This window comes from Bombina bombina, chromosome 4, assembly GCF_027579735.1.
Source record: "Bombina bombina isolate aBomBom1 chromosome 4, aBomBom1.pri, whole genome shotgun sequence".
Taxonomy (NCBI): domain Eukaryota; kingdom Metazoa; phylum Chordata; class Amphibia; order Anura; family Bombinatoridae; genus Bombina; species Bombina bombina.
Window position 1 is genome coordinate 954,031,347 of NC_069502.1, and position 26,255 is coordinate 954,057,601.

The following is a 26,255-nucleotide window of genomic DNA, read 5'->3' on the forward strand; positions in this document are numbered from 1 at the left end:
GTTCCGTTTGAACCCCTTCATTCCATTGATATTAAGCTTTTATCTTGGAAAGTTTTGTTTTTGATGGCTATTTCCTCGGCTCGAAGAGTCTCTGAGTTATCTGCCTTACATTGTGATTCTCCTTATCTGATCTTTCATTCAGACAAGGTAGTACTGCGTACTAAACCTGGGTTTTTACCTAAGGTTGTTTCTAACAGGAATATCAATCAAGAGATTGTTGTTCCATCATTATGTCCTAATCCTTCTTCAAAGAAGGAACGTCTTTTGCATAATCTAGACGTGGTCCGTGCTCTGAAGTTCTACTTACAGGCAACTAAAGATTTTAGACAAACTTCTTCTCTGTTTGTCGTTTACTCTGGACAGAGGAGAGGTCAAAAGGCTTCGGCTGCCTCTCTCTCTTTTTGGCTTCGTAGCATAATACGTTTAGCCTATGAGACTGCTGGACAGCAGCCTCCTGAAAGAATTACAGCTCATTCCACTAGAGCTGTGGCTTCCACCTGGGCCTTTAAGAATGAGGCCTCTGTTGAACAGATTTGCAAGGCTGCAACTTGGTCTTCACTTCATACTTTTTCCAAATTTTACAAATTTGACACTTTCGCTTCTTCGGAGGCTGGTTTTGGGAGAAAGGTTCTACAGGCAGTGGTTCCTTCTGTTTAATGTTCCTGCCTTGTCCCTCCCATCATCCGTGTACTTAGCTTTGGTATGGGTATCCCATAAGTAATGGATGACCCGTGGACTGAACACACTTAACAAGAGAAAACATAATTTATGCTTACCTGATAAATTTGTTTCTCTTGTAGTGTGTTCAGTCCACGGCCCGCCCTGTCTTTTTAAGGCAGGTTCTAAATTTTAAAATTATAACTCCAGTCACCACTGCACCTTATAGTTTCTCCTTTCTCGTCTTGTTTCGGTCGAATGACTGGATATGACATGTGAGGGGAGGAGCTATATAGCAGCTCTGCTTGGGTGATCCTCTTGCAACTTCCTGTTGGGAAGGAGAATATATCCCATAAGTAATGGATGACCCGTGGACTGAACACACTACAAGAGAAACAAATTTATCAGGTAAGCATAAATTATGTTTTTTTGTTTGTTTGTTTTTTATTGAGGTTTGAGTTATGGCATACAAGTAAAAATTACAGAGACAAAAAGTCAGGTATGTTTCAGTGTCAAATGTGTACAGAAAAAAATAAAAAACAGAAATAGACAATAGGAGATAATTCTAGTATACAATAGTAAACTAGCCTGCCATGAAAATGATAAACAAGAGGCCACTCTTGTACCTCATACAAATATAGAATAAAACTAGTGATGGAGGTTATCCTGAAGTGAAGGAGACCACTTTTGAGCCTCATGTTAAACCTCTTGTTTTGGTATAATCAATCTTAAACAAGAAAGTCATATAATCATATGTAGAGATCTATCTTGGTTCACTAACTGAATACAACAAGATTGGATTATAGACAGCGTTATAAGATTTACGTTAAAGTAAAACATTAACATGCAAATTGTGAACTATGAGAGAACTGTAACATTGTTCTAGGAGAATGTCATATTGTTATGACCCATCAATTTTCAGATGTTTAAAATTAAATAAAACACAGAAGTGTTATGAAACCTTGGGCTATACTAATAGTAGCAATGAAAGACAATAATTAAGCCTCTATTCAGTAAGACCAGAGTGATTCTTAAGTTCAGATAGGGTGTTTTAAAATAATGACCTAAGAATATTTTAGTTGTTTGGTTGGATCACTGGTGGCTTTCTCCCTAATTATAGGGTTAAGTAAAGACTCTGTTGGGAGTAAGCTGCCCTTTATGGTCTAAAGCGTATGGGCTTTATCAGAGTATGGTGACTCTCCAATAGGTATAACTATGGTGGCCTGGTCAGATGACTATTTTAAATGAGCATTTTGTGGGAGCAATAGTGGTTAAATATGTCAACATTTAGGGTCTTTCCTTTTAAATGAGTGTGAGTATATGTAGAATTTTTTTGGAATTGGTAGGTAATCTGCTGTGAATGAAAGTAACACCCAACACTTTTTTTTTTTTTGCAGAAGAGAATTATCCTGGAGATTGTTATAAGCAGTATGCCTGCTTATCCTAGGTTTTTTCCCACTATTCATGCAAATTATGGTTTTTAGGGATTTAAAGGGACAATGAACACCAGATTTTTTGTTGTTTTAAAATATAGAAAATCCCTTAATTACTCATTCTCAGTTTTGAATAACCAACACAGTTATAATAATACATTTTACCTCTGTCATTACCTTGTATCTAAGCCTCTGCAGACTGCCCTCTTATTTCAGTTCTTTTGACAGACTTGCATTTTAGCCAATCAGTGCTCACTCCTCTGTAAATTTACATGCATGAGCTCAATGTTATCTATATGAAACGCATGAACTAATGCCCTCTAGTGGTGAAAAACTGTCAAATGCAGAGGTGGCCTTCAAGGTCTAAGAAATTAGCATATGAACCTCCTAAGTTTAGCTTTCAACTAAGAATACCAAGAGAACAAAGCAAAATTGGGGATAAAAGTAAGTTGGAAAGTTGTTGAAAATTACATGCCCTATTTGAATCATGAAAGTATTTTTGGACTTGACTGTCCCTTTAAGCATTATCCCTCATACAATGCATATATCAGATTTTTTTTTCCCCCTATGGGGATCTACTAGTTTCTTATTGCTGGGCAATATTACATATTTTCCACTTTGGGGATATTCTATATTTTAATCAGTAGTTTACATTACTCTGCTGATATTCTTTGCTGACAGCACATAGTCATGGTGATTACAGCAACCTGCAGCCAGCTGTAGAAGCCTGATGGTTAGCTTAGCTGCCTAGCAAGCGGAAAGTTTGCAGTTTGAATTCAGCTGCTGCTGCTGCTGCTTGCACCTTGAATGTGTGCTCACAAGCTGTTTTACTATTTTGCTCTAGTTGCTGAGGTTTGCTTTCCTTCTTTGGGTCTACTTGGTAGTCCAGTGGTAATCCTCTGCAACATCATCTATCAGTCCTGGGTTCAATACCATTTTAGGCATTTTCTGAAATGGAGAAATCAGGAGTATGTGCTATTAGCTACTGTAATTCCCCATGCTTTGTGCAGGGCTGTTTCCTCTTTCTGTTTGACTTAGGTAACAGTTTATCTCCCTGTAATTGGGGACCTCTCGGACCTCTATCCTGGTGGCTTGTTTACCATCTGTTCCAAGGCATCATGCTTCTTGAGAGTGTTAATACAGATGCCAGCCTTCAGTTGGGGAGCAGTTTGGGGTCCTTTAGGAGCTCAGGGAATCTGGACTCAGTCGGAGTCTGTCCTTCCAATAATTATTAGAGTTGAGAGCTATACTCAGTGGCCTGATACCCTGGTACCATCTGAGTTCGGTCCGGTTTTTATGATTTCAATCGGACAACTTCTCATTGGTGGCTTGTTTCAACCATCAGGGTGGAACATGGAGTTCCTTAGCGATGGTGGAGGTGACTCTCATCCTTCGGTGTGCAGAGTCTCACAACTGCCTCATTTCTGCTTTTCTCTTCCCAGGTGTGGACATCTGGTAGGCAGATCCCTAAGCAGACAGTTGTTTCTTCCTAAGGTTCTGATGGCTTCATGTCTAATCTCCAAGCTTCCTAGATTTGGATCCAGATCAAGAGATCTGCAAACAGTTCTGGTGGACGCTCTAGAGGTTCCATGGGTTTTCAGTTGGATTTTCCTTTTTCCTCCGTCTGTCCTCCTTCCTCAGGTGATAGCCCGTATCAGGAGCTGGCTTTGGTGATTCTTTTCCCAAATCTAGATTCTCTGAAGCATTGAGATTGAACACCTAGTTTTGTTTTATTTTTTTCTGGTAGGTAATTGAATCCTTGATCCAGGCTCCTAACCTGGTTTTTTATTATATTTTACATGAGGTTTGGTGCATGGTGCGATCCTCGTGTTTCACTTTTTCTCCAAGAAGGTCTGGAGAAGGGTTTGTCTGTCAGTTATCTCAAAGGTCAGATTTCTGCCTTTTCTGTTCTTTCTTAAACGTTTGGCCGATCTGCCATGTTTAGTCCTTTGGTCAGGCCCTGGCCAGAATCAGGCCGGTGTTCCATCCTGTTGCTCCTCCTTGGAGCCCTTAACCTTGTTCTTAAGCGTTCTGCAACAGGCTCGGTTTGTGCCTATGCATTCTATTGTTATTAAGTTGTCTGGGATAGTTTTGTTTTTCCTAGCTATTTTTCTGCTCATAGAGTCTCAGAATTTCTGCCCTTCAGTGTAATTCTCCTTATCTTATTTTCCATGCGGATAAGGTGGTCCTTTGTACCATATTGGGATTCCTTCCTACGGTGGTTTGGACCCTAATTTAGTTTGAAATTGTTGTTCCTTTTTTGTGTCCTCCTCAGAGAAAATGTCTGTTACTCTACCTGGATGTAGTTCATGCTCTACAATTCTATTTCCAGGCTACTAGAGATTTCCATAAATCTTGGCCCCTTTTTGTAGTCTTCTGGCTAACACAGGGGTCGGAAAGCTTCGTCCTCTACTCTATCCCTTTGATTGAGGAGCATCATTTGGTTGCCTTTTGAGACAGCCGGGCAACAGCCTCCTGAGAGGATTTACGGCTCTTTCTTCTAGGGCTGTTTTTTTCTTTCTGGGCTTTTAAAGACTAGGCTTATGTGGGACAAATTTGCAAGCTGAGCTCTTGGGCCTCATTACATTCTTTTTCTACAAGTTATGTTTTTGCCTCAGCTGAGCCTTCTTTTGGGAGAAATGTTTTTCAAGCGGTGGTGCCCTCAGTCTAGGTCTGTCTGTCTCGTTTCTCCCTCCCTTTCCATTCTGTGTCCTCTAACTTGGGTATTGGTTCCCACTAGTAATTAGAATGGATTCATGGACTCTCCATGCCATTGGAAAGAAAACAAAATGTATGCTTACCTGATAAATTATTTTCTTTCCCTGGTATGGAGAGTCCATGACCCGCCCTTGTCTTTATAGGACGGCTTATTATTTTTATTTTCTAAACTTCAGGCACCTCTATACCCTTGGTATCTTCTTCTCTTTCCATATTCCCTCAGCAGAATGACTGGGGGTTGTGGGAAGTGGGAGGGATACTTAAAGCCTTTGCTGGGGTGTTCTTTGCCTCCTCCTGGTGGCCAGGAGTTGAATTCCCACTAGTTATTAGAATGGATTCGTGGACTCTCTATGCCAGGAAAGAAAATAATTGATCAGTAAGCATACATTTTGTTTTTTGAGAAAAATATAGTTCCAAAACATAACTTTTACTTTTCTTGAAATCTCACTCATTAGCACATATTAGTACTATTCATGGAAGAGTTTTACATTAAAGGATGAGAAAAATATAGAAATCTGACATTTCATGAAAATAATTTTCATGCCAATTATCCTGGCTAGCCTGTTACTAGATTGTAATCTTAGGCATTATTGTTCATCTTCCTGTTGTAAAGTGAAATGTCCAGGACTATTTTCTTTGAGCATAGAAGAAACCTTGAAATAAAACCGCAGGTCTGGTTTTAATTTCCTTAAAGAGTAAAAATTGCAGTGAATGATTCAATTTGAGTTACTGGTTTAAACATACACTGTATATATCACCTGCAAAATGTCATGTCTTCAACATGGTCTCAACTTCACCATTGAAATAATGTTGCATTAACATCTATATCACAATTATGTTGGGGGTTGAATTAGTAGACTGACCATATTGCCGCTTTAAAAAGGGACACATGAAAAATACATATGTCAGGGTTTTTATACAAAACATTTCTTTAAACAGCCCTGAAAAGAGCCCTGACATATGTGTTTTTCATATATGTCCCTTTTTAAAGCGGCAATATGGTCACCCTATGAATTAGGCATGTGGTTATGTTAAAGGGACATGATACCCAAATGTTGAAGCACTTGAAAGTGATGCAGCATAGCTGTAAAACGCTGACTAGAAAATATCACCTGAAAATATATATTTTATCTCAAAATTTCCTCAGTAGCCACATCTCATTGTAAAGGGACTTTAAGAAGGAAATTCGAATTCTAGCCCTGCCACTTGCAAAGGAGAGTGCATCTGGCATGTGCAAGCACAGTCATGTTCTTTCCCTCCTCAGTTAAAGGAAGTTTACTATGAAATCTTGCAAGATCACTGTAAAGCAAATTGTTATATTTGCACTCATGAAGCTGATTGGCTGTTGTTTTCTTTTTAACATACAGCTGACAGTAGCTGAAGGATAACTGTTCACAGAGCAATTACTATTGTGAGCTGAAGAATTTTTGAGGTAAAAAATCTCTTGGAGGATTGTTGGCTCAGTCGAGTCTGTTTGTGGTCTCTAGTTTGGCTTCTGGACTAACTGCGAGTCAGTGTCACTGGGGCTTTTCCTCTTAAAATTTTCTCAGCTTCGGACGAAGAGGGTTTTTTTATTGGATAGAAGAGCTTCAGGCCAGGTGCCCTCAGTATGGGCCCCCTATTGTACCCTCCCGTCTTGGCATTCAGTGTCCTCTGTAGCTTGGGTATTGTTTTCCCAAAAGTAATGAATGCAGCTGTGGACTCTTTCCATTTAAGAAAATCATAAATTATGCTTACCTGATAATTTCCTTTTCTTCTGATGGAAAGAGTCCACAGCTCCCCACCCGTAATTTTATGTGGGGCGTCCTTATATTTTTCTGGCACCTTTCACCCTGATATTTCTTCTACTATTCCTTGTTCCTCGGCAGAATGACTGGGGGATGAGGGGAGTGGGAGGAGTATTTAAGCCTTTGGCTGGCTTGTCTTTGCCTCCTCCTGGGAGGCAAAGACATGCAGCTGTGGACTCTTTCCATCAGAAGAAAAGGAAATTATCTGGTAAGCATAATTTATGTTTTTTACATAGAGATGTTCAGGTGATATTTTCTTGTCTGCTTTTTACACTTATGCATATTTTTTAAGTGATTTAGCACATGGGTGTTATATCCCTTTAACAGTTGGGGTTTATGGTTAGAGTGACAACTAGTGGGTTAACTACTTGAATATAATTTTTTTTTAAATATTATTTCACCCTCCATAGCGCTGCCATTACGAGTTTCTGAAAAGCCTTCTTGTACGTGCGATATGATGGCGTTAAGCTCCATACCGCATAAAAGCCAAGGGCTGATTTGACGTGCTCGTGCACGCTTTCCCCATAGACATCAATGGGGAGAAGGTGTTAGAAAAAAAAACTAACACCTGAAGCGCGGAATGAAAAGCTCCATAACGCAGCCCCATTGATGTCTATGGGGAAAAAAAGTTACTTTTAAACCTAACATAAACCCCAAGTCTAAACACCCTTAATTCGCCGCCCCCAACATCACCGACACCTAAATAATGTTATTAACCTCTAATCTGCCGCTCCCGACATCGCCGCAACTAATTTTTTTTTTTTTATTTTTTTTTTATCTTTATTTATTATCCAACAAAGTACAGAACATAATTGGGCAAAAATAATGCATCTTCGCACCTCGCAGGGTGAATCATATAATAAAACAATATAGAACAGCAGGCTCTTCTTGGCCCAATAATAAATCATAAATAAGGCCAAAAGGAAAAAAAGGAAAAGAAATTTTATGAATGAAATATCCTACCATGTATTATTTATCAACAAAATCTAATATTTCCTAGACAGATTTGGCCTAATTAAGAACATAAAGATATATCCTACTAATTTATATCTAAAACTATCCTATTAGCTATGTAGCCATGCATATCTATGCATGCACATACATAGACTATATCTAAACATAACTGTATATACATATAATCAAAATACAGAGGATAAGTGAATGTAGATATTGCAACTTTTACAAAGTTTATATATGTATATTAAATCATATATCCAAATAACAAGGTATACTATAATCATTCCTAGTCCTATTGAAGGTAACCATTTAGGCCTAACATTTCCATATCTCAGATAACTGTCTATATCTATACCAAAAATAAAAAAATAAAATTTCTCTTTTCCTTTTCCCTTCTCTTCCTCTTTCCTTTCTTTTTCCTCGACTAGAGAACCAAAATATACCTGTTAGAAAGTTTTCCCTAAATTAAAACACTTAATACTAAGTCCTTAAAAAATCAGATAGTCACATAAATATATAATAATAAAAAAAAAAAAAAAACAGAACAAAAAAACAACAACAACAAAAAAAACAAAAAACAACCATCTAATATGTTCTCACTCCTCCTTCCCCTCTCTCCTTTTGTCAAATGGTGACAAAACACGGATTCCGGTCCTGGACAGAGCCATTGAAGTTAGTAACCAAAAAAGCTTCTATAGACATCAGTAAAACCCAAGGGAGCCAATATTTGTTTCTGCGTGGTACGTGGGTATAGATTGATTATGGGTCTCCAATTGTACATAAATTCCTCAGCCCTATCCTTAAACTGAAAGATTGTATTGTGTGATTCAAACACTAATTGTTGGAGGAGCATGGTGCGAAATTGAGAAAATCTCGGTTGCAATACATCTTTCCATTTTTTCAATATCAATATTCTAGTTACTATAATTATCTTATTTAGCATCTTTATATTCTTTGGTTTCATTTCAACTAAACTAGGATGGATCAAAAAAATTGCATGATAGGGTTGTATTTTAAAGCTATCATGAAACTGCCTATTATAACAATGGTTAACTTTACCCCAAAGTTGGTTGATTTTTGGGCATTGAAAAAGCATATGTATAATATCCGCATTTGAAAGATGGCATTTTGGGCAGCACTGTTGTATTGCAGAAGAGAATTTGGACATTTTGAGTGGAGTTAAGTATGCATTATGAAGTAGTTTAGTGTGTGATTCTTTCCAGGCGATTGATATATTCAATTTTTCCAATGCAGAAAAGCTCTGAGAGATATTTGTTGACTCAAATTGGTGAAAATAATGGCACCAGAAAGAGACCAAATTTTGGGAAAGTAGTTGTCCCTGTTTAGCTAGCATAATATTATACAAGAGGGAAATTGTAAATTTTCCCGCAGCAGCCTTTTTAATAGATTTGTTAATCTCAGACCAGCGAACATCAACACCACTACCCCAGTCTTGTGAATTAATATAATGACGTGTTTGTAAATACGCGAATAGACTATGTCTGGGGAGTTCAAAACAGGTCGTTATATAATTAAAAGAAAGCATTTGTAGTGAGGAAGAAAAAAATTGGTGAATATACTTAAGTCCCTTTTGAGCCCAAGACCGATATATTGGATCGTATATCCCTGGGGTAAACTCTGAGTTACCTTGAATTGGTAGATAATGTGAGAATCTATAATCTATGTTTAGCATAACACAAATCTTTTGCCAGGCTGAAATAATGTTTTTAAAAGATACAAGATTGGAAACATTGGATGGAAGTTTTTTTATGGAACAGTGCAAAACAGCCTCTAAATAGAAAGGGGCTATAAGTGTACTCTCTGCCTCCACAGAGGATATTTTATTTGAACCAATCAACCATCCCATGGCTATTTTAGCTAGCGTGGTCAGATTATATAGCTTAATGTCCGGCAGCGCAAATCCACCATTCATCTTTTTTTCACAGAGTTTCGCTATTGAGATACGGGGCTTACAACCTTTCCATAGAAATTGAGAACAAGTTGTGTAAAACTTTTTAATTTCTACACTGGGAATAAATAGAGGTAAATTTTGGAGCAGATAAACTATCCGAGGAAAGATAATTGTTTTGACCAAATTAACTCGGGCGAGCAAGGAAAGAGGAAGTGTAGCCCAGATTCTAAGATCTGAAATCGCTTTTTCAAACACCGGTGTGAGATTTAAATTGTACCACATTTTAGGGTTTTTATGTAATGTAATGCCCAAGTACTTAATATTATCTGTATTTTTAAAGGGATGTTCAGTACAAATTCCCTTACATTTTTTTATCCATAAAAGTTCACTTTTTTGAATATTAATCTTGTAGCCTGAAAAGGAGCTAAAGGTTGCTAGTATATGAAGACTTCTTGGGATGGACTTTAATGAGTCCTCTAAAAAAATTAGCAAATCATCAGCATAAAGAGAAATTTTAAAGGCCATTGTACCAATTCTTATCCCTGATAGTTCTGAACGAAGCCAGATTGCTAATGGTTTCGATTGCAATATTGAACAACAAAGGGGACAAAGGGCAGCCTTGTCGCGTACCCCGACCTAGTACAATTCTATCTGATAGATTACCGTTTATTAGTAGTGCTGAGTATGGATTGTTATATATCTTGGCAATGAAATTTAAGCAACATCCTTTAATATCAAAACGTTGTAATGTGTATAAGAGATGATCCCATGATATGGAATCAAAAGCCTTCTCAGTGTCGACAGATAATATGGCTAAATCCTTATCTGGCTTTCCCTTAGTCTCTTTTGAGGTCAGATTTTGATTCCAAAAAAAGTCTAATAATGTCTCTACTTTTCGAAGATTGGAGGTTACAGAACGTTCATTCATGAATCCAGTTTGATCTACGTGAATTATTTTGGACAAAAATCTCTTTATTCTATTAGCAATAATGGAGAGGAGAATTTTATAGTCAGAATTTAGGACAGATATAGGTCTATAAGAGGCAGTAAGTTCAGGGTCTTTGCCCTTTTTAGCAATTAAAGTTATATTAGCTGCCGAAAAGAGATTGGAGATAGAGGAAGGCATTATATAATAATTGTTGAAAAGCTGCACTAAAGTATTGCTAATTTCATCCATAAGTATTTTATAAAGTTCAATCGGGATTCCGTCTGGCCCTGCTGCTTTGTTTAATTTAGCGTTTTTAATTGTTAAAGAAATTTCTTCCTTGGTAATTGGAGCATTTAGTGATTCAAGTTCAGAAAGAGAGAGTTGCGGAGTTTTAATATTATCCCAAAAGAACTCTTTATTACCAAGGTGTATCAATTGACTGGTGTATAATTGTTGAAAATACTCCAAAAAAAAACCTTCTAATATTGTTGTTATCTGTAAATCTTTCTTGATCAGCCTTGATAGCCGCAATATAGTTTTTACTTTTGCTATTTTTAATAATTTGTGCCAAATATTTGGCGGAACTGCCGAAATGGCCTTTGAAACGATTACCAAATTTGATCTCTTCCTCGAGATATTGCTGTTTTATAAGTATATCTCTTTTAGTTCTACATTGAGAATAATATAACCAATTGCTCTGAGAAGGAAGGGACTTATATTGATTGAACGCATTTTTGACTTGATTGGATAGTTGCCTCTCGTTCAATAGACGCTTCTTTTTATAGTGACACATATATGACTTAATTTGTCCTCTTAGAACAGCTTTAAATGATTCCCAGAATATTTCACTTTTGTTGTAATATGCAAAATTGTTACTAGAGAATTCCTGCCATTGTAATTTTAACCACTTAATGAATTTGCTATTTTTACTTAGATAACAAGGGGAAAAAAGCTGATATTTTGAGAATTGTCTCTTTGCCCTAAATGATTATCGCGTGGTCTGAAATAACAATATCAAAAATCTTTGGGGATAGGTTTAACTGTAAAAGCTGATCTGATATTAAAATATAGTCGATTCTTGAAAACGTACGATGCGATTTGGACTCGCATGAAAACGTGGAAATGTCTGGAAATTTGATCCTCCAAATATCATTAAGTTTAAGTACAGTACAGAATTTTTTTAAATATTTGCTTGCTTTATTATCTAGTCGTTTGCTCGAAGACAGTCTATCTATATGCGGAGAAAGTGTCATATTGAAGTCACCACCCAATACTAATCTGGCACTACAGTAGGGATAGATTTTTTGTTTAATTTTATCCCAAAACCCAATTGAAAATTGGTTTGGGCCGTAGACATTACATAAAATGAATTCATAACCTCTAATAGAAATGTGCATAATAATGAATCTATTATCTGTGTCATATTCGGTACCAATCAATTTGAATTCTAGATTTTTATTGAAAAGAATTGCAACTCCACATTTCCGGCTTACACATGGAGTCGCAAAAACTTGTCCAACCCATCGTGTAATTAATTTTGTCAATTCAGCATTTTTAAGGTGGGTTTCTTGCAGGAATACGATATCTGGGGAATGTTTACCTAATTGGGATATAATTTGTTTATGTTTAATAGGGGATGTTATACCACCGACATTCCATGAAATAATCTTAAATGGAACCATCCTAACAGTTTATATATCAAAATGTAACCCTAGTCCAGGACCGGACCAAGGACATATAGCCGTTAAATATGAGGAAGAGAGGGGAAAGAGCGAGAGAGAGAAAAAAAAAAAAAGGGACATCCCTAAGATAACAAAAATTAAAATATCCTGGGTAAGACTTCTGTCTACCCATGCACACCGGAAGAAGCGATGAGACCTGGGAAAGGTCTAAATACAGATTTAAAGAAAGCATAATCAAATTCAAAAGTGTGTGTATCTTCCCTAAAAGTAAGAATGAAAACATAATAATTTCTAGGAATTATCATTGGTGAGAAAATCTCTGGCTTCTTTGCTATTATTAAGTGTGTTGGTTCTACCATTATTCTCAACAATTATTTTTGCTGGGTATATCATCCTGACTTTGTATCCTTTATCTATCAGTTGAGGGAAAAAAGGGGACATCTCCTTTCTTTTAATCTGCGTTTCATTAGAAAAATCTTGGAAAAGAAGAATTTTACGATTATCTATCATTAATGGTGCATTTTTGCGATAATATTTGAAATACTCTAATTTGTCTTGGAAATTTAAGACTTTAAATATAAGCATCCTATCACGGCTGGGGCCATCTTGGTGCAGTCTATTCACTCCTACTCTGTGTGCTCTTTCAATAGGAATGGTTAATTTTTCCTGAGGAAAACCTTGCATTTGTGGGAGAAGCTGAGAAGTAAAATAGATTAGGTCTTCATAAGCCGGGGTCTCCGGAAGGCCTACTAACCGGATATTGTTGCGCCTAGCGCGGTCTTCCATGTCCTCAATTTTAGCTGACATAGTACGTAATTTATTGTCGTGTTTATTAACTATTCCTTCTTGGTTATTGAGTTGATCCTCTATATTAGATATCCTATCTTCTGCTTCTTTTAGCCGTGATGCAAACTGTTTTAAATCTGATGCTATAGCTGTAATTTCATTAGTGATACCCCCTAGTTCTTTTTTGATAGCATCTAGTTGGGGGGAAAAAAATTCAGATAGCTGCATAATTAATGCGGGATATTCTGGGGAGTTAGATTGTGTTTCAGTGATACTTTCTGTGCTATTATCCAATAGTTTGGATTTTTTATCTTTTGCTTTTGGCGGCATGATTGGTGAACGAGTGTTAGTGAAGAATTTTTCCATATAAGTGGAGGGTGAGAAAGTATGTATGTGTATGTGTGTGTGAATATGCGTATATAAATATAAACGTGTATATAATCTAATGTCAGAGAAAATCTGAATTTAAAGTACTACATAAGAAGCAAAAAGATTAGAGGAGGAGAAAAAAAAAAATGGAGCCTAAATTGTGAGGAGTGAATATGCTCCTAGTGAATATGGTGAAAAAACAGAAATATTTAGCCGTACAAAGGCAATATGAGAGCGAATACAAAAACTGTCTGAAGGCAATTGAATATCACTGAAACTTAGTGTGAGGAGCCTTACTCATACAGATATAGAAAAAAAAAAGAAAGAAAACATATTTACAACATACTTGGTAGGCAAGGAGTGTTGACCTTGTTAGTGAATTATATATCTCAGTCTAGCAACCTAGAAATAGAACAGTCATCTTTTCTAAGGTACAGTACATTTATATATATAAAAAAGAAAAAAAAACTGTAACTCTAGTTGCACAGTTATACATAACATGGGGAATCTTTCAGCCCTAAATGGTAAATATATAGATTGATAAATGGTAATAAGCAATTCAAAATGTTCCTATAGAATGGCAAATTCAGTTATGAGAGACTCTATGTGGTACAAATATGTCAAAATAGCACTATTGCATCTTTTCATAAAAACTTTTTTTTATAGTAAATCCTTGACGGCAGAATAGCGTCTCTGTGTATTACTGGGTGTAGCCCAGAGTCCAAACTGTAAGCTTTAAGCCTCGCTGTAGTAAGAGATTATTAGTAAAAAGAAGAAAAAGGTCCTTAATACATTGGGAAACGTTTCCCCAATTAATCCAGTTCAAATTTAAATTTCCTTAAAGACTGGAGAACATCTTTAATTTTCTCCCCCTTTTTTTTTTTTTTTTTTTTTTTTGGGGCAAATAAGGCTGTTGGAACCTAAATAATAACTCTTTATAATATGACCCTTAATGATTTTTTTTTTTGGTCTCCTTCGTGTCACTGGATTCAATGGTTTCCTGTTTGGAAAGGGACCCTTTATAACAGACTCTATGTATAGGCTTATGAACTGGATAGCGTCTTTTGAATTGACAGCTTTTTCCTAAAACATGTAGGTTATAAAACGACTGCTTACAACAAGTTTTGTAGAATGAACTTGATGGACTGGATAGCGTCTCTTATATTAATGTATGTCTTTTAAGTCATCGAGAGAGCTACGTGTAAGTATAGCCCAGCAATGCAACAATGTAACCAAAAGTTTGGGGTTATTATGTAATGTATCAACCCTCTTATTTGATGCGCAAGATCTTCCAATTTAACAGTCCTAGTAGGATAGAGGCAATCTAGAGGTGAGAGTATTGTTACCTTTTACTTCACGGGAACACAGAGGAACACAGATCCTTTGCTTAGTATTTACCGAGAGGCTGGTTAACCCGATTCCGGATCACTCCAAAATCTAGCTCACCTGCCTCGATCGGCTCCTACTGCGGCTAAACTAATGTTATTAACCCCTATTTCTTTCATGTAATTAGCAAGAGTCCATGAGCTAGTGACGTATGGGATATACATTCCTACCAGGAGGGGCAAAGTTTCCCAAACCTCAAAATGCCTATAAATACACCCCTCACCACACCCACAATTCAGTTTTACAAACTTTGCCTCCGATGGAGGTGGTGAAGTAAGTTTGTGCTAGATTCTACGTTGATATGCGCTCCGCAGCAAGTTGGAGCCCGGTTTTCCTCTCAGCGTGCAGTGAATGTCAGAGGGATGTGAGGAGAGTATTGCCTATTTGAATGCAGTGATCTCTCTTCTACGGGGTCTATTTCATAGGTTCTCTGTTATCGGTCGTAGAGATTCATCTCTTACCTCCCTTTTCAGATCGACGATATACTCTTATATATACCATTACCTCTGCTGATTCTCGTTTCAGTACTGGTTTGGCTTTCTACAAACATGTAGATGAGTGTCCTGGGGTAAGTAAATCTTATTTTCTGTGACACTCTAAGCTATGGTTGGGCACTTTGTTTATAAAGTTCTAAATATATGTATTCAAACATTTATTTGCCTTGACTCAGAATGTTCAACTTTCCTTATTTTTCAGACAGTCAGTTTCATATTTGGGATAATGCATTTGATTTAATCATTTTTTCTTACCTTCAAAAATTTGACTCTTTTCCCTGTGGGCTGTTAGGCTCGCGGGGGCTGAAAATGCTTCATTTTATTGAGTCATTCTTGGCGCGGACTTTTTTGGCGCAAAAATTCTTTCTTTCATGTAATTAACAAGAGTCCATGAGCTAGTGACGTATGGGATATACATTCCTACCAGGAGGGGCAAAGTTTCCCAAACCTTAAAATGCCTATAAATACACCCCTCACCACACCCACAAATCAGTTTTACAAACTTTGCCTCCAAGGGAGGTGGTGAAGTAAGTTTGTGCTAGATTCTACGTTGATATGCGCTCCGCAGCAAGTTGGAGCCCGGTTTTCCTCTCAGCGTGCAGTGAATGTCAGAGGGATGTGAGGAGAGTATTGCCTATTTGAATGCAGTGATCTCCTTCTACGGGGTCTATTTCATAAGGTTCTCTGTTATCGGTCGTAGAGATTCATCTCTTACCTCCCTTTTCAGATCGACGATATACTCTTATATTTACCATTTCCTCTACTGATTCTCGTTTCAGTACTGGTTTGGCTTTCTACAAACATGTAGATGAGTGTCCTGGGGTAAGTAAGTCTTATTTTCTGTGACACTCTAAGCTATGGTTGGGCACTTTATTTATAAAGTTCTAAATATATGTATTCAAACATTTATTTGCCTTGACTCAGAATGTTCAACTTTCCTTATTTCCAGACAGTCAGTTTCATATTTGGGATTATGCATTGATTTATCATATTTTTTCTTACCTCAAAAATTTGACTTTTTTCCCTGTGGGCTGTTAGGCTCGCGGGGGCTGAAAATGCTTCATTTTATTGCGTCATTCTTGGCGCGGACTTTTTTGGCGCAAAAATTATTTTCCGTTTCCGGCGTCATACATGTCGCCGGAAGTTGCGTCATTTTTTGACGTTATTTTGCGTCAAAAATGTCGGCGTTCCGGATGTGGCGTCATTTTTGGCGCCAAAAGCATTTAGGCGCCAAATAATGTGGGCGTCTTTTTTGGCGCTAAAAAATATGGGCGTCATTTTTGTCTCCACATTATTTAAGTCTCATTATTTATTGCTTCTGGTTGCTAGAAGCTTGTTCACTGGCATTTTTTTCCCATTCCTGAAACTGTCATTTAAGGAATTTGATCAATTTTGCTTTATATGTTGTTTTTTTCTTTTACATATTGCAAGATGTTCCACGTTGCAACTGAGTCAGAAGTTACTACAGGAAAATCACTGCACAGTGCTGGAGCTACCAAGCTAAGTCTGCTATAAACTTTTGGTATCTGTTTCTCCAGCTGTTATTTGTATTGCATGTCATGTCAAACTTATTAATGCAGATAAAATTTCCTTTAGTACTGTTACATTACCTGTTGCTGTCCGTCAACATCTAATTTTCAGAGTGTTCCTGATAACATAAGAGATTTTATTTTTTAAATCCATTAAGAAGGCTATGTCTGTTATTTCTCCTTCTAGTATACATAAGTCTTTTAAAACTTCTCTTTTTTTCAGATGAATTTTTAAATGAACATCATCATTCTGATACTGATAATGGTTCTTCTGGTTCAGAGGTTTCTGTCTCAGAGGTTGATGCTGATAAATCTTTGTATTTGTTCAAGATGGATTTTATTCGTTCTTTACTTAAAGAAGTGTTATTTGCATTAGAAATAGAGGATTCTGGTCCTCTTGATACTAAATGTAAACGTTTAAATAAGGTTTTTAAATCTCCTGTAGTTATTCCAGAAGTGTTTTATCTCCCTGATGCTATTTCTGAAGTAATTTCCAGGGAATGGAATAATTTGGATAATTTATTTTCTCCTTCTAGACGTTTAAGCAAATTATATCCTGTGCCATCTGACAGATTAGAGTTTGTTGGGACAAAAATCCCTAAGGTTATGGGGCTGTCTCTACTCCTGCTAATGTACTACTATTCCTATGGCAGATAGTACTTCATTTAAGGATCCTTTAGATAGGAAAATTGAATCCTTTCTAAGAAAAGCTTACTTATGTTCAGGTAATCTTCTTAGACCTGCTATATTTTTAGCGGATGTTGCTGCAGCTTCAACTTTTTTGGTTAGAAGCTTTAGCGCAACAAGTAACAGATCATAATTTTATAGCATTATTATTATTCTATAACATGCTAATAATTTTATTGGTGATACCATCTTTTGATATCATTAGAGTTGATGTCAGGTATATGTCTCTAGCTATTTTAGCTAGAAAAGCTTTATGGATTAAACTTGGAATGCTGACATGTCTTCTAAGTCAACTTTGCTTTCCCTTTCTTTCCAGGGTAAATAATCATTTCGTTCCTTTCCTCACAACAAGGAACAAAAGCCTGATCCTTCTTCCTCAGGAGCGGTATCAGTTTGGAAACTATTTCCAGTTTGGAATATATCCAAGCCTTATAGAATCCTATAGCCAGCTCCTAAGTACCTATGAAGGTGCGGCCCTTATTCCAGCTCAGCTGGTATGGGGCAGATTACGTTTTCTTCAAAGAAATTTGGATCAATTCCGTTCTTAATCTCTGGTTTCAGAAACATTGTTTCAGAAAGGTACAGAATTGGCTTCAAGTTAAGGCCTCCTGCTAAGAGATTCTTTTCTTTCCCGTGTCCCAATTGACACAGCAAGGCTCAGTATTTCTGAAATGTGTTTCAGATCTAGAGTTGGCTGGAGTATTTATGCCAGTTCCAGTTCTGGAACAGGGGCTGGGGTTTTATTTTATCTCTTCATTGTACCAAAGAAGGTCAATTCCTTCAGACCAGTTCTGGATCTATCATTATTGAATCGTTATGTTAGGATACCAACATTCAAGATGGTTACTGTAGGACTATCCTGCCTTTTGTTTAGCAAGGGCATTATATGTCTACAATAGATTTACAGGATGTGTATCTGCATATTCCGATTCATCCAGATCATTTTTAGTGTCTGAGATTCTCTTTTTAGACAAGCATTACCAGTTTTTTGGCTCTACTATTTGGCCTAGCCTCAGTTCCAAGAATTTTTTTCAAAGGTTCTCGGTGCCCTTCTTTCTGTAATCAGAGAATAGGGTTTTGGTATTTCCTTATTTGGACGATATCTTGGTACTTGCTCAGTCTTCTCATTTTCGAAGAATCTCATACGAATCGACTTGTGTTGTTTCTTCAAGTTCATGGTTGGAGGATCAATTTACCAATCAGTTTATTGATTCCTCAGACAAGGGTAACCTTTTTAGGTTTCTAGATAAATTCAGTGTCTATGACTCTGTCCTTGTCAGACAAGAGAAGTTTAACATTGATATCAGCTTGTCAAAACCTTCAGTCACAATCATTCCCTTTGGTAGCCTTATGCATGGAAATGTTGGATCTTAGGACTGCCGCATCAGATGCGATCTCCTTTGCTCGTTTTCACATGCAACCTCTTCAGCTCTGTATGCTGAACCAATGGTGCAGGGATTACTCAAAGATATCTCAATTAATATCTTTAAACCGATTTTACGACACTCTCTGACATGGTGGACAGATCACCATCGTTTAGTTCAGGGGGCTTCTTTGTTCTTCCGACCTGGACTATAATCTCAACAGATACGAGTCTTACAGGTTGGGGAGCTGTGTGGGGGTATCTGACGGCACAAGGGGTTTGGGAATCTCAGGAGGTGAGATTTCCGATCAATATTTTGGAACCCCGTGCAATTTTCAGAGCTCTTCAGTCTTGGCCTCTTCTGAAGAGAGAGTTGTTCATTGTTTTCAGATAAGACATTGTCACAACTGTGGCATACATCAATCATCAAGGAGGGACTCGCAGTCCTCTGGCTATGAAAGAAGTATCTCGAATTTTGGTTTGGGCGGAATCCAGCTCCTGTCTAATCTCTGCGGTTTATATCCCAGGTATGGACAATTGGAAAGCGGATTATCTCAGTCGCCAAACGTTGCATCCGGGCGAATGGTCTCTTCACCCAGAGGTATTTCTTCAGATTGTTCAAATGTGGGAACTTCCAGAAATAGTTCTGATGGCTTCTCATCTAAACAAGAAACTTCCCAGGTATCTGTCCAGATCCCGGGATCCTCAGGCGGAGGCAGTGGATGCATTTTCACTTCCTTGGAAGTATCATCCTGCCTATATCTTTCCGCCTCTAGTTCTTCTTCCAAGAGTAATCTCCAAGATTCTGAAGGAATGCTCGTTTGTTCTGCTGGTAGCTCCGGCATGGCCTCACAGGTTTTGGTATGCGGATCTTGTCCGGATGGCCTCTTGCCAACCGTGGACTCTTCCGTTAAGACCAGACCTTTTGTCTCAAGGTCCTTTTTTCCATCAGGATCTGAAATCCTTAAATTTAAAGGTATGGAGATTGAACGCTTGATTCTTGGTCAAAGAGGTTTCTCTGACTCTGTGATTAATACTATGTTACAGGCTCGTACATCTGTATCCAGAGAGATATATTATAGAGTCTGGAAGACTTATATTTCTTGGTGTCTTTCTCATCATTTTTCTTGGCATTCTTTTAGAATACCGAGAATATTACAATTTCTTCAGGATGGTTTAGATAAGGGTTTGTCCGCAAGTTCCTTGAAGGTCAAATCTCTGCTCTTTCTGTTCTTTTTCACAGAAAGATTGCTATTCTTCCTGATATTCATTGTTTTGTACAAGCTTTGGTTTGTATAAAGCCTGTCATTAAGTCAATTTCTCCTCCTTGGAGTTTGAATTTGGTTCTGGGGGCTCTTCAAGCTCCTCCATTTGAACCTATGCATTCATTGGATATTAATTACTTTCTTGGAAAGTTTTGTTCCTTTTGGCCATCTCTTCTGCCAGAAGAGTTTCTGAATTATCTGCTCTTTCTTATGAGTCTCCTTTTCTGATTCTTCATCAGGATAAGGCGGTGTTGCGAACTTCTTTTGAATTTTTACCTAAAGTTGTGAATTCCAACAACATTAGTAGAGAAATTGTGGTTCCTTCATTATGTCCTAATCCTAAGAATTCTAAGGAGAAATCGTTGCATTCTTTGGATGTTGTTAGAGCTTTGAAATATTATGTTGAAGCTACGAAATCTTTCTGTAAGACTTCTAGTCTATTTGTTATCTTTTCCGGTTCTAGGAAAGGCCAGAAAGCTTCTGCCATTTCTTTGGCATCTTGGTTGAAATCTTTAATTCATCTTGCCTATGTTGAGTCGGGTAAAATTCCGCCTCAGAGAATTACAGCTCATTCTACTAGGTCAGTATCTACTTCCTGGGCGTTTAGGAATGAAGCTTCGGTTGACCAGATCTGCAAAGCAGCAACTTGGTCCTCTTTGCATACTTTTACTAAATTCTACCATTTTGATGTATTTTCTTCTTCTGAAGCAGTTTTTGGTAGAAAAGTTCTTCAGGCAGCGGTTTCAGTTTGAATCTTCTGCTTATGTTTTTTGTTAAACTTTATTTTGGGTGTGGATTATTTTCAGCAGGAATTGGCTGTCTTTATTTTATCCCTCCCTCTCTAGTGACTCTTGTGTGGAAAGATCCACATCTTGGGTAGTCATTATCCCATACGTCACTAGCTCATGGACTCTTGTTAATTACATGAAAGAAAACATAATTTATGTAAGAACTTACCTGATAAATTCATTTCTTTCATATTAACAAGAGTCCATGAGGCCCACCCTTTTTTGGGGTGGTTATGATTTTTTTGTATAAAGCACAATTATTCCAATTCCTTATTTTATATGCTTCGCACTTTTTTTCTTATCACCCCACTTCTTGGCTATTCGTTAAACTGATTTGTGGGTGTGGTGAGGGGTGTATTTATAGGCATTTTAAGGTTTGGGAAACTTTGCCCCTCCTGGTAGGAATGTATATCCCATACGTCACTAGCTCATGGACTCTTGTTAATATGAAAGAAATGAATTTATCAGGTAAGTTCTTACATAAATTATGTTTTTCCGTTTCCGGCGTCATACGTGTCGCCGGAAGTTGCGTCATTTTTTGACGTTATTTTGCGCCAAAAATGTCGGCGTTCCGGATGTGGCGTCATTTTTGGCGCCAAAAGCATTTAGGCGCCAAATAAATGTGGGCGTCTTATTTGGCGCTAAAAAATATGGGCGTCGCTTTTGTCTCCACATTATTTAAGTCTCATTTTTCATTGCTTCTGGTTGCTAGAAGCTTGTTCTTTGGCATTTTTTCCCATTCCTGAAACTGTCATTTAAGGAATTTGATCAATTTTGCTTTATATGTTGTTTTTTCTCTTACATATTGCAAGATGTCTCACGTTGCATCTGAGTCAGAAGATACTACAGGAAAATCGCTGTCTAGTGCTGGATCTACCAAAGCTAAGTGTATCTGCTGTAAACTTTTGGTAGCTATTTCTCCGGCTGTTGTTTGTATTAATTGTCATGACAAACTTGTTAATGCAGATAATATTTCCTTTAGTAAAGTACCATTGTCTGTTGCAGTTCCTTCAACATCTAAGGTGCAGAATGTTCCTGATAATATAAGAGATTTTGTTTCTGAATCCATCAAGAAGGCTATGTCTGTTATTTCTCCTTCTAGTAAACGTAAAAAATCTTTTAAAACTTCTCTCCCTACAGATGAATTTTTAAATGAACATCATCATTCTGATTCTGATGACTCTTCTGGTTCAGATGATTCTGTTTCAGAGATTGATGCTGATAAATCTTCATATTTATTTAAAATGGAATTTATTCGTTCTTTACTTAAAGAAGTACTAATTGCTTTAGAAATAGAGGATTCTGGTCCTCTTGATACTAATTCTAAACGTTTAGATAAGGTATTTAAATCTCCTGTGGTTATTCCAGAAGTTTTTCCTGTTCCTAATGCTATTTCTGCAGTAATTTCCAAAGAATGGGATAAATTGGGTAATTCATTTACTCCTTCTAAACGTTTTAAGCAATTATATCCTGTACCGTCTGACAGGTTAGAATTTTGGGACAAAATCCCTAAAGTTGATGGGGCTATTTCTACCCTTGCTAAACGTACTACCATTCCTACGTCAGATGGTACTTCGTTTAAAGATCCTTTAGATAGGAAAATTGAATCCTTTCTAAGAAAGCTTATCTGTGTTCAGGTAATCTTCTTAGACCTGCTATATCATTGGCTGATGTTGCTGCAGCTTCAACTTTTTGGTTGGAAACTTTAGCGCAACAAGTAACAAATCATGATTCTCATGATATTATTATTCTTCTTCAGCATGCTAATAATTTTATCTGTGATGCCATTTTTGACATTATCAGAGTTGATGTCAGGTTTATGTCTCTAGCTATTTTAGCTAGAAGAGCTGTATGGCTTAAGACTTGGAATGCTGATATGGCTTCTAAATCAACTCTACTTTCCATTTCTTTCCAGGGTAACAAATTATTTGGTTCTCAGTTGGATTCTATTATCTCAACTGTTACTGGTGGGAAAGGAACTTTTTTACCACAGGATAAAAAATCTAAAGGTAAAAACAGGGCTAATAATCGTTTTCGTTCCTTTCGTTTCAACAAAGAACAAAAGCCTGATCCTTCATCCTCAGGAGCAGTTTCAGTTTGGAAACCATCTCCAGTCTGGAATAAATCCAAGCCTGCTAGAAAGGCAAAGCCTGCTTCTAAGTCCACATGAAGGTGCGGCCCTCATTCCAGCTCAGCTGGTAGGGGGCAGGTTACGTTTTTTCAAAGAAATTTGGATCAATTCTGTTCACAATCTTTGGATTCAGAACATTGTTTCAGAAGGGTACAGAATTGGTTTCAAGATGAGACCTCCTGCAAAGAGATTTTTTCTTTCCCGTGTCCCAGTAAATCCAGTGAAAGCTCAAGCATTTCTGAATTGTGTTTCAGATCTAGAGTTGGCTGGAGTAATTATGCCAGTTCCAGTTCCGGAACAGGGGATGGGGTTTTATTCAAATCTCTTCATTATACCAAAGAAGGAGAATTCCTTCAGACCAGTTCTGGATCTAAAAATATTGAATCGTTATGTAAGGATACCAATGTTCAAGATGGTAACTGTAAGGACTATCTTGCCTTTTGTTCAGCAAGGGAATTATATGTCCACAATAGATTTACAGGATGCATATCTGCATATTCCGATTCATCCAGATCATTATCAGTTCCTGAGATTCTCTTTTCTGGACAAGCATTACCAGTTTGTGGCTCTGCCGTTTGGCCTAGCTACAGCTCCAAGAATTTTTACAAAGGTTCTCGGTGCCCTTCTGTCTGTAATCAGAGAACAGGGTATTGTGGTATTTCCTTATTTGGACGATATCTTGGTACTTGCTCAGTCTTTACATTTAGCAGAATCTCATACGAATCGACTTGTGTTGTTTCTTCAAGATCAAGGTTGGAGGATCAATTTACCAAAAAGTTCATTGATTCTTCAGTCAAGGGTAACCTTTCTGGGTTTCCAGATAGATTCAGTGTCCATGACTCTGTCTTTAACAGACAAGAGACGTCTAAAATTGATTTCAGCTTGTCGAAACCTTCAGTCACAATCATTCCCTTCGGTAGCCTTATGCATGGAAATTCTAGGTCTTATGACTGCTGCATCGGACGCGATCCCCTTTGCTCGTTTTCACATGCGACCTCTTCAGCTCTGTATGCTGAATCAATGGTGCAAGGATTACACAAAGATATCTCAATTAATATCTTTAAAACCGATTGTTCGACACTCTCTAACGTGGTGGACAGATCACCATCGTTTAATTCAGGGGGCTTCTTTTGTGCTTCCGACCTGGACTGTAATTTCAACAGATGCAAGTCTCACAGGTTGGGGAGCTGTGTGGGGATCTCTGACGGCACAAGGAGTTTGGGAATCTCAGGAGGTGAGATTACCGATCAATATTTTGGAACTCCGTGCAATTTTCAGAGCTCTTCAGTTTTGGCCTCTTCTGAAGAGAGAATCGTTCATTTGTTTTCAGACAGACAATGTCACAACTGTGGCATACATCAATCATCAAGGAGGGACTCACAGTCCTCTGGCTATGAAAGAAGTATCTCGAATTTTGGTTTGGGCGGAATCCAGCTCCTGTCTAATCTCTGCGGTTCATATCCCAGGTGTAGACAATTGGGAAGCGGATTATCTCAGTCGCCAAACGTTGCATCCGGGCGAATGGTCTCTTCACCCAGAGGTATTTCTTCAGATTGTTCAAAGGTGGGAACTTCCAGAAATAGATCTGATGGCGTCTCATCTAAACAAGAAACTTCCCAGATATCTGTCCAGATCCCGGGATCCTCAGGCGGAGGCAGTGGATGCATTATCACTTCCTTGGAAGTATCATCCTGCCTATATCTTTCCGCCTCTAGTTCTTCTTCCAAGAGTAATCTCCAAGATTCTGAAGGAATGCTCGTTTGTTCTGCTGGTAGCTCCGGCATGGCCTCACAGGTTTTGGTATACGGATCTTGTCCGGATGGCCTCTTGCCAACCGTGGACTCTTCCGTTAAGACCAGACCTTCTGTCACAAGGTCCTTTTTTCCATCAGGATCTGAAATCCTTAAATTTAAAGGTATGGAGATTGAACGCTTGATTCTTGGTCAAAGAGGTTTCTCTGACTCTGTGATTAATACTATGTTACAGGCTCGTAAATCTGTATCTAGAGAGATATATTATAGAGTCTGGAAGACTTATATTTCTTGGTGTCTTTCTCATCATTTTTCTTGGCATTCTTTTAGAATACCGAGAATTTTACAGTTTCTTCAGGATGGTTTAGATAAGGGTTTGTCTGCAAGTTCCTTGAAAGGACAAATCTCTGCTCTTTCTGTTCTTTTCCACAGAAAGATTGCTATTCTTCCTGATATTCATTGTTTTGTACAAGCTTTGGTTCGTATAAAACCTGTCATTAAGTCTATTTCTCCTCCTTGGAGTTTGAATTTGGTTCTGGGAGCTCTTCAAGCTCCTCCCTTTGAACCTATGCATTCATTGGACATTAAATTACTTTCTTGGAAAGTTTTGTTCCTTTTGGCCATCTCTTCTGCCAGAAGAGTTTCTGAATTATCTGCTCTTTCTTGTGAGTCTCCTTTTCTGATTTTTCATCAGGATAAGGCGGTGTTGCGAACTTCTTTTGAATTTTTACCTAAAGTTGTGAATTCCAACAACATTAGTAGAGAAATTGTGGTTCCTTCATTATGTCCTAATCCTAAGAATTCTTAGGAGAAATCATTGCATTCTTTGGATGTTGTTAGAGCTTTGAAATATTATGTTGAAGCTACTAAATCTTTCCGAAAGACTTCTAGTCTATTTGTTATCTTTTCCGGTTCTAGAAAAGGTCAGAAAGCTTCTGCTATTTCTTTGGCATCTTGGTTGAAATCTTTAATTCATCTTGCCTATGTTGAGTCGGGTAAAACTCCGCCTCAGAGGATTACAGCTCATTCTACTAGGTCAGTTTCTACTTCCTGGGCGTTTAGGAATGAAGCTTCGGTTGATCAGATTTGCAAAGCAGCAACTTGGTCCTCTTTGCATACTTTTACTAAATTCTACCATTTTGATGTATTTTCTTCTTCTGAAGCAGTTTTTGGTAGAAAAGTACTTCAGGCAGCGGTTTCAGTCTGAATCTTCTGCTTATGTTTTTCATTAAACTTTATTTTGGGTGTGGATTATTTTCAGCAGGAATTGGCTGTCTTTATTTTATCCCTCCCTCTCTAGTGACTCTTGTGTGGAAAGATCCACATCTTGGGTAATCATTATCCCATACGTCACTAGCTCATGGACTCTTGCTAATTACATGAAAGAAAACATAATTTATGTAAGAACTTACCTGATAAATTCATTTCTTTCATATTAGCAAGAGTCCATGAGGCCCGCCCTTTTTTTGTGGTGGTTATGATTTTTGTATAAAGCACAATTATTCCAATTCCTTATTTTATATGCTTTCGCACTTTTTTATCACCCCACTTCTTGGCTATTCGTTAAACTGAATTGTGGGTGTGGTGAGGGGTGTATTTATAGGCATTTTGAGGTTTGGGAAACTTTGCCCC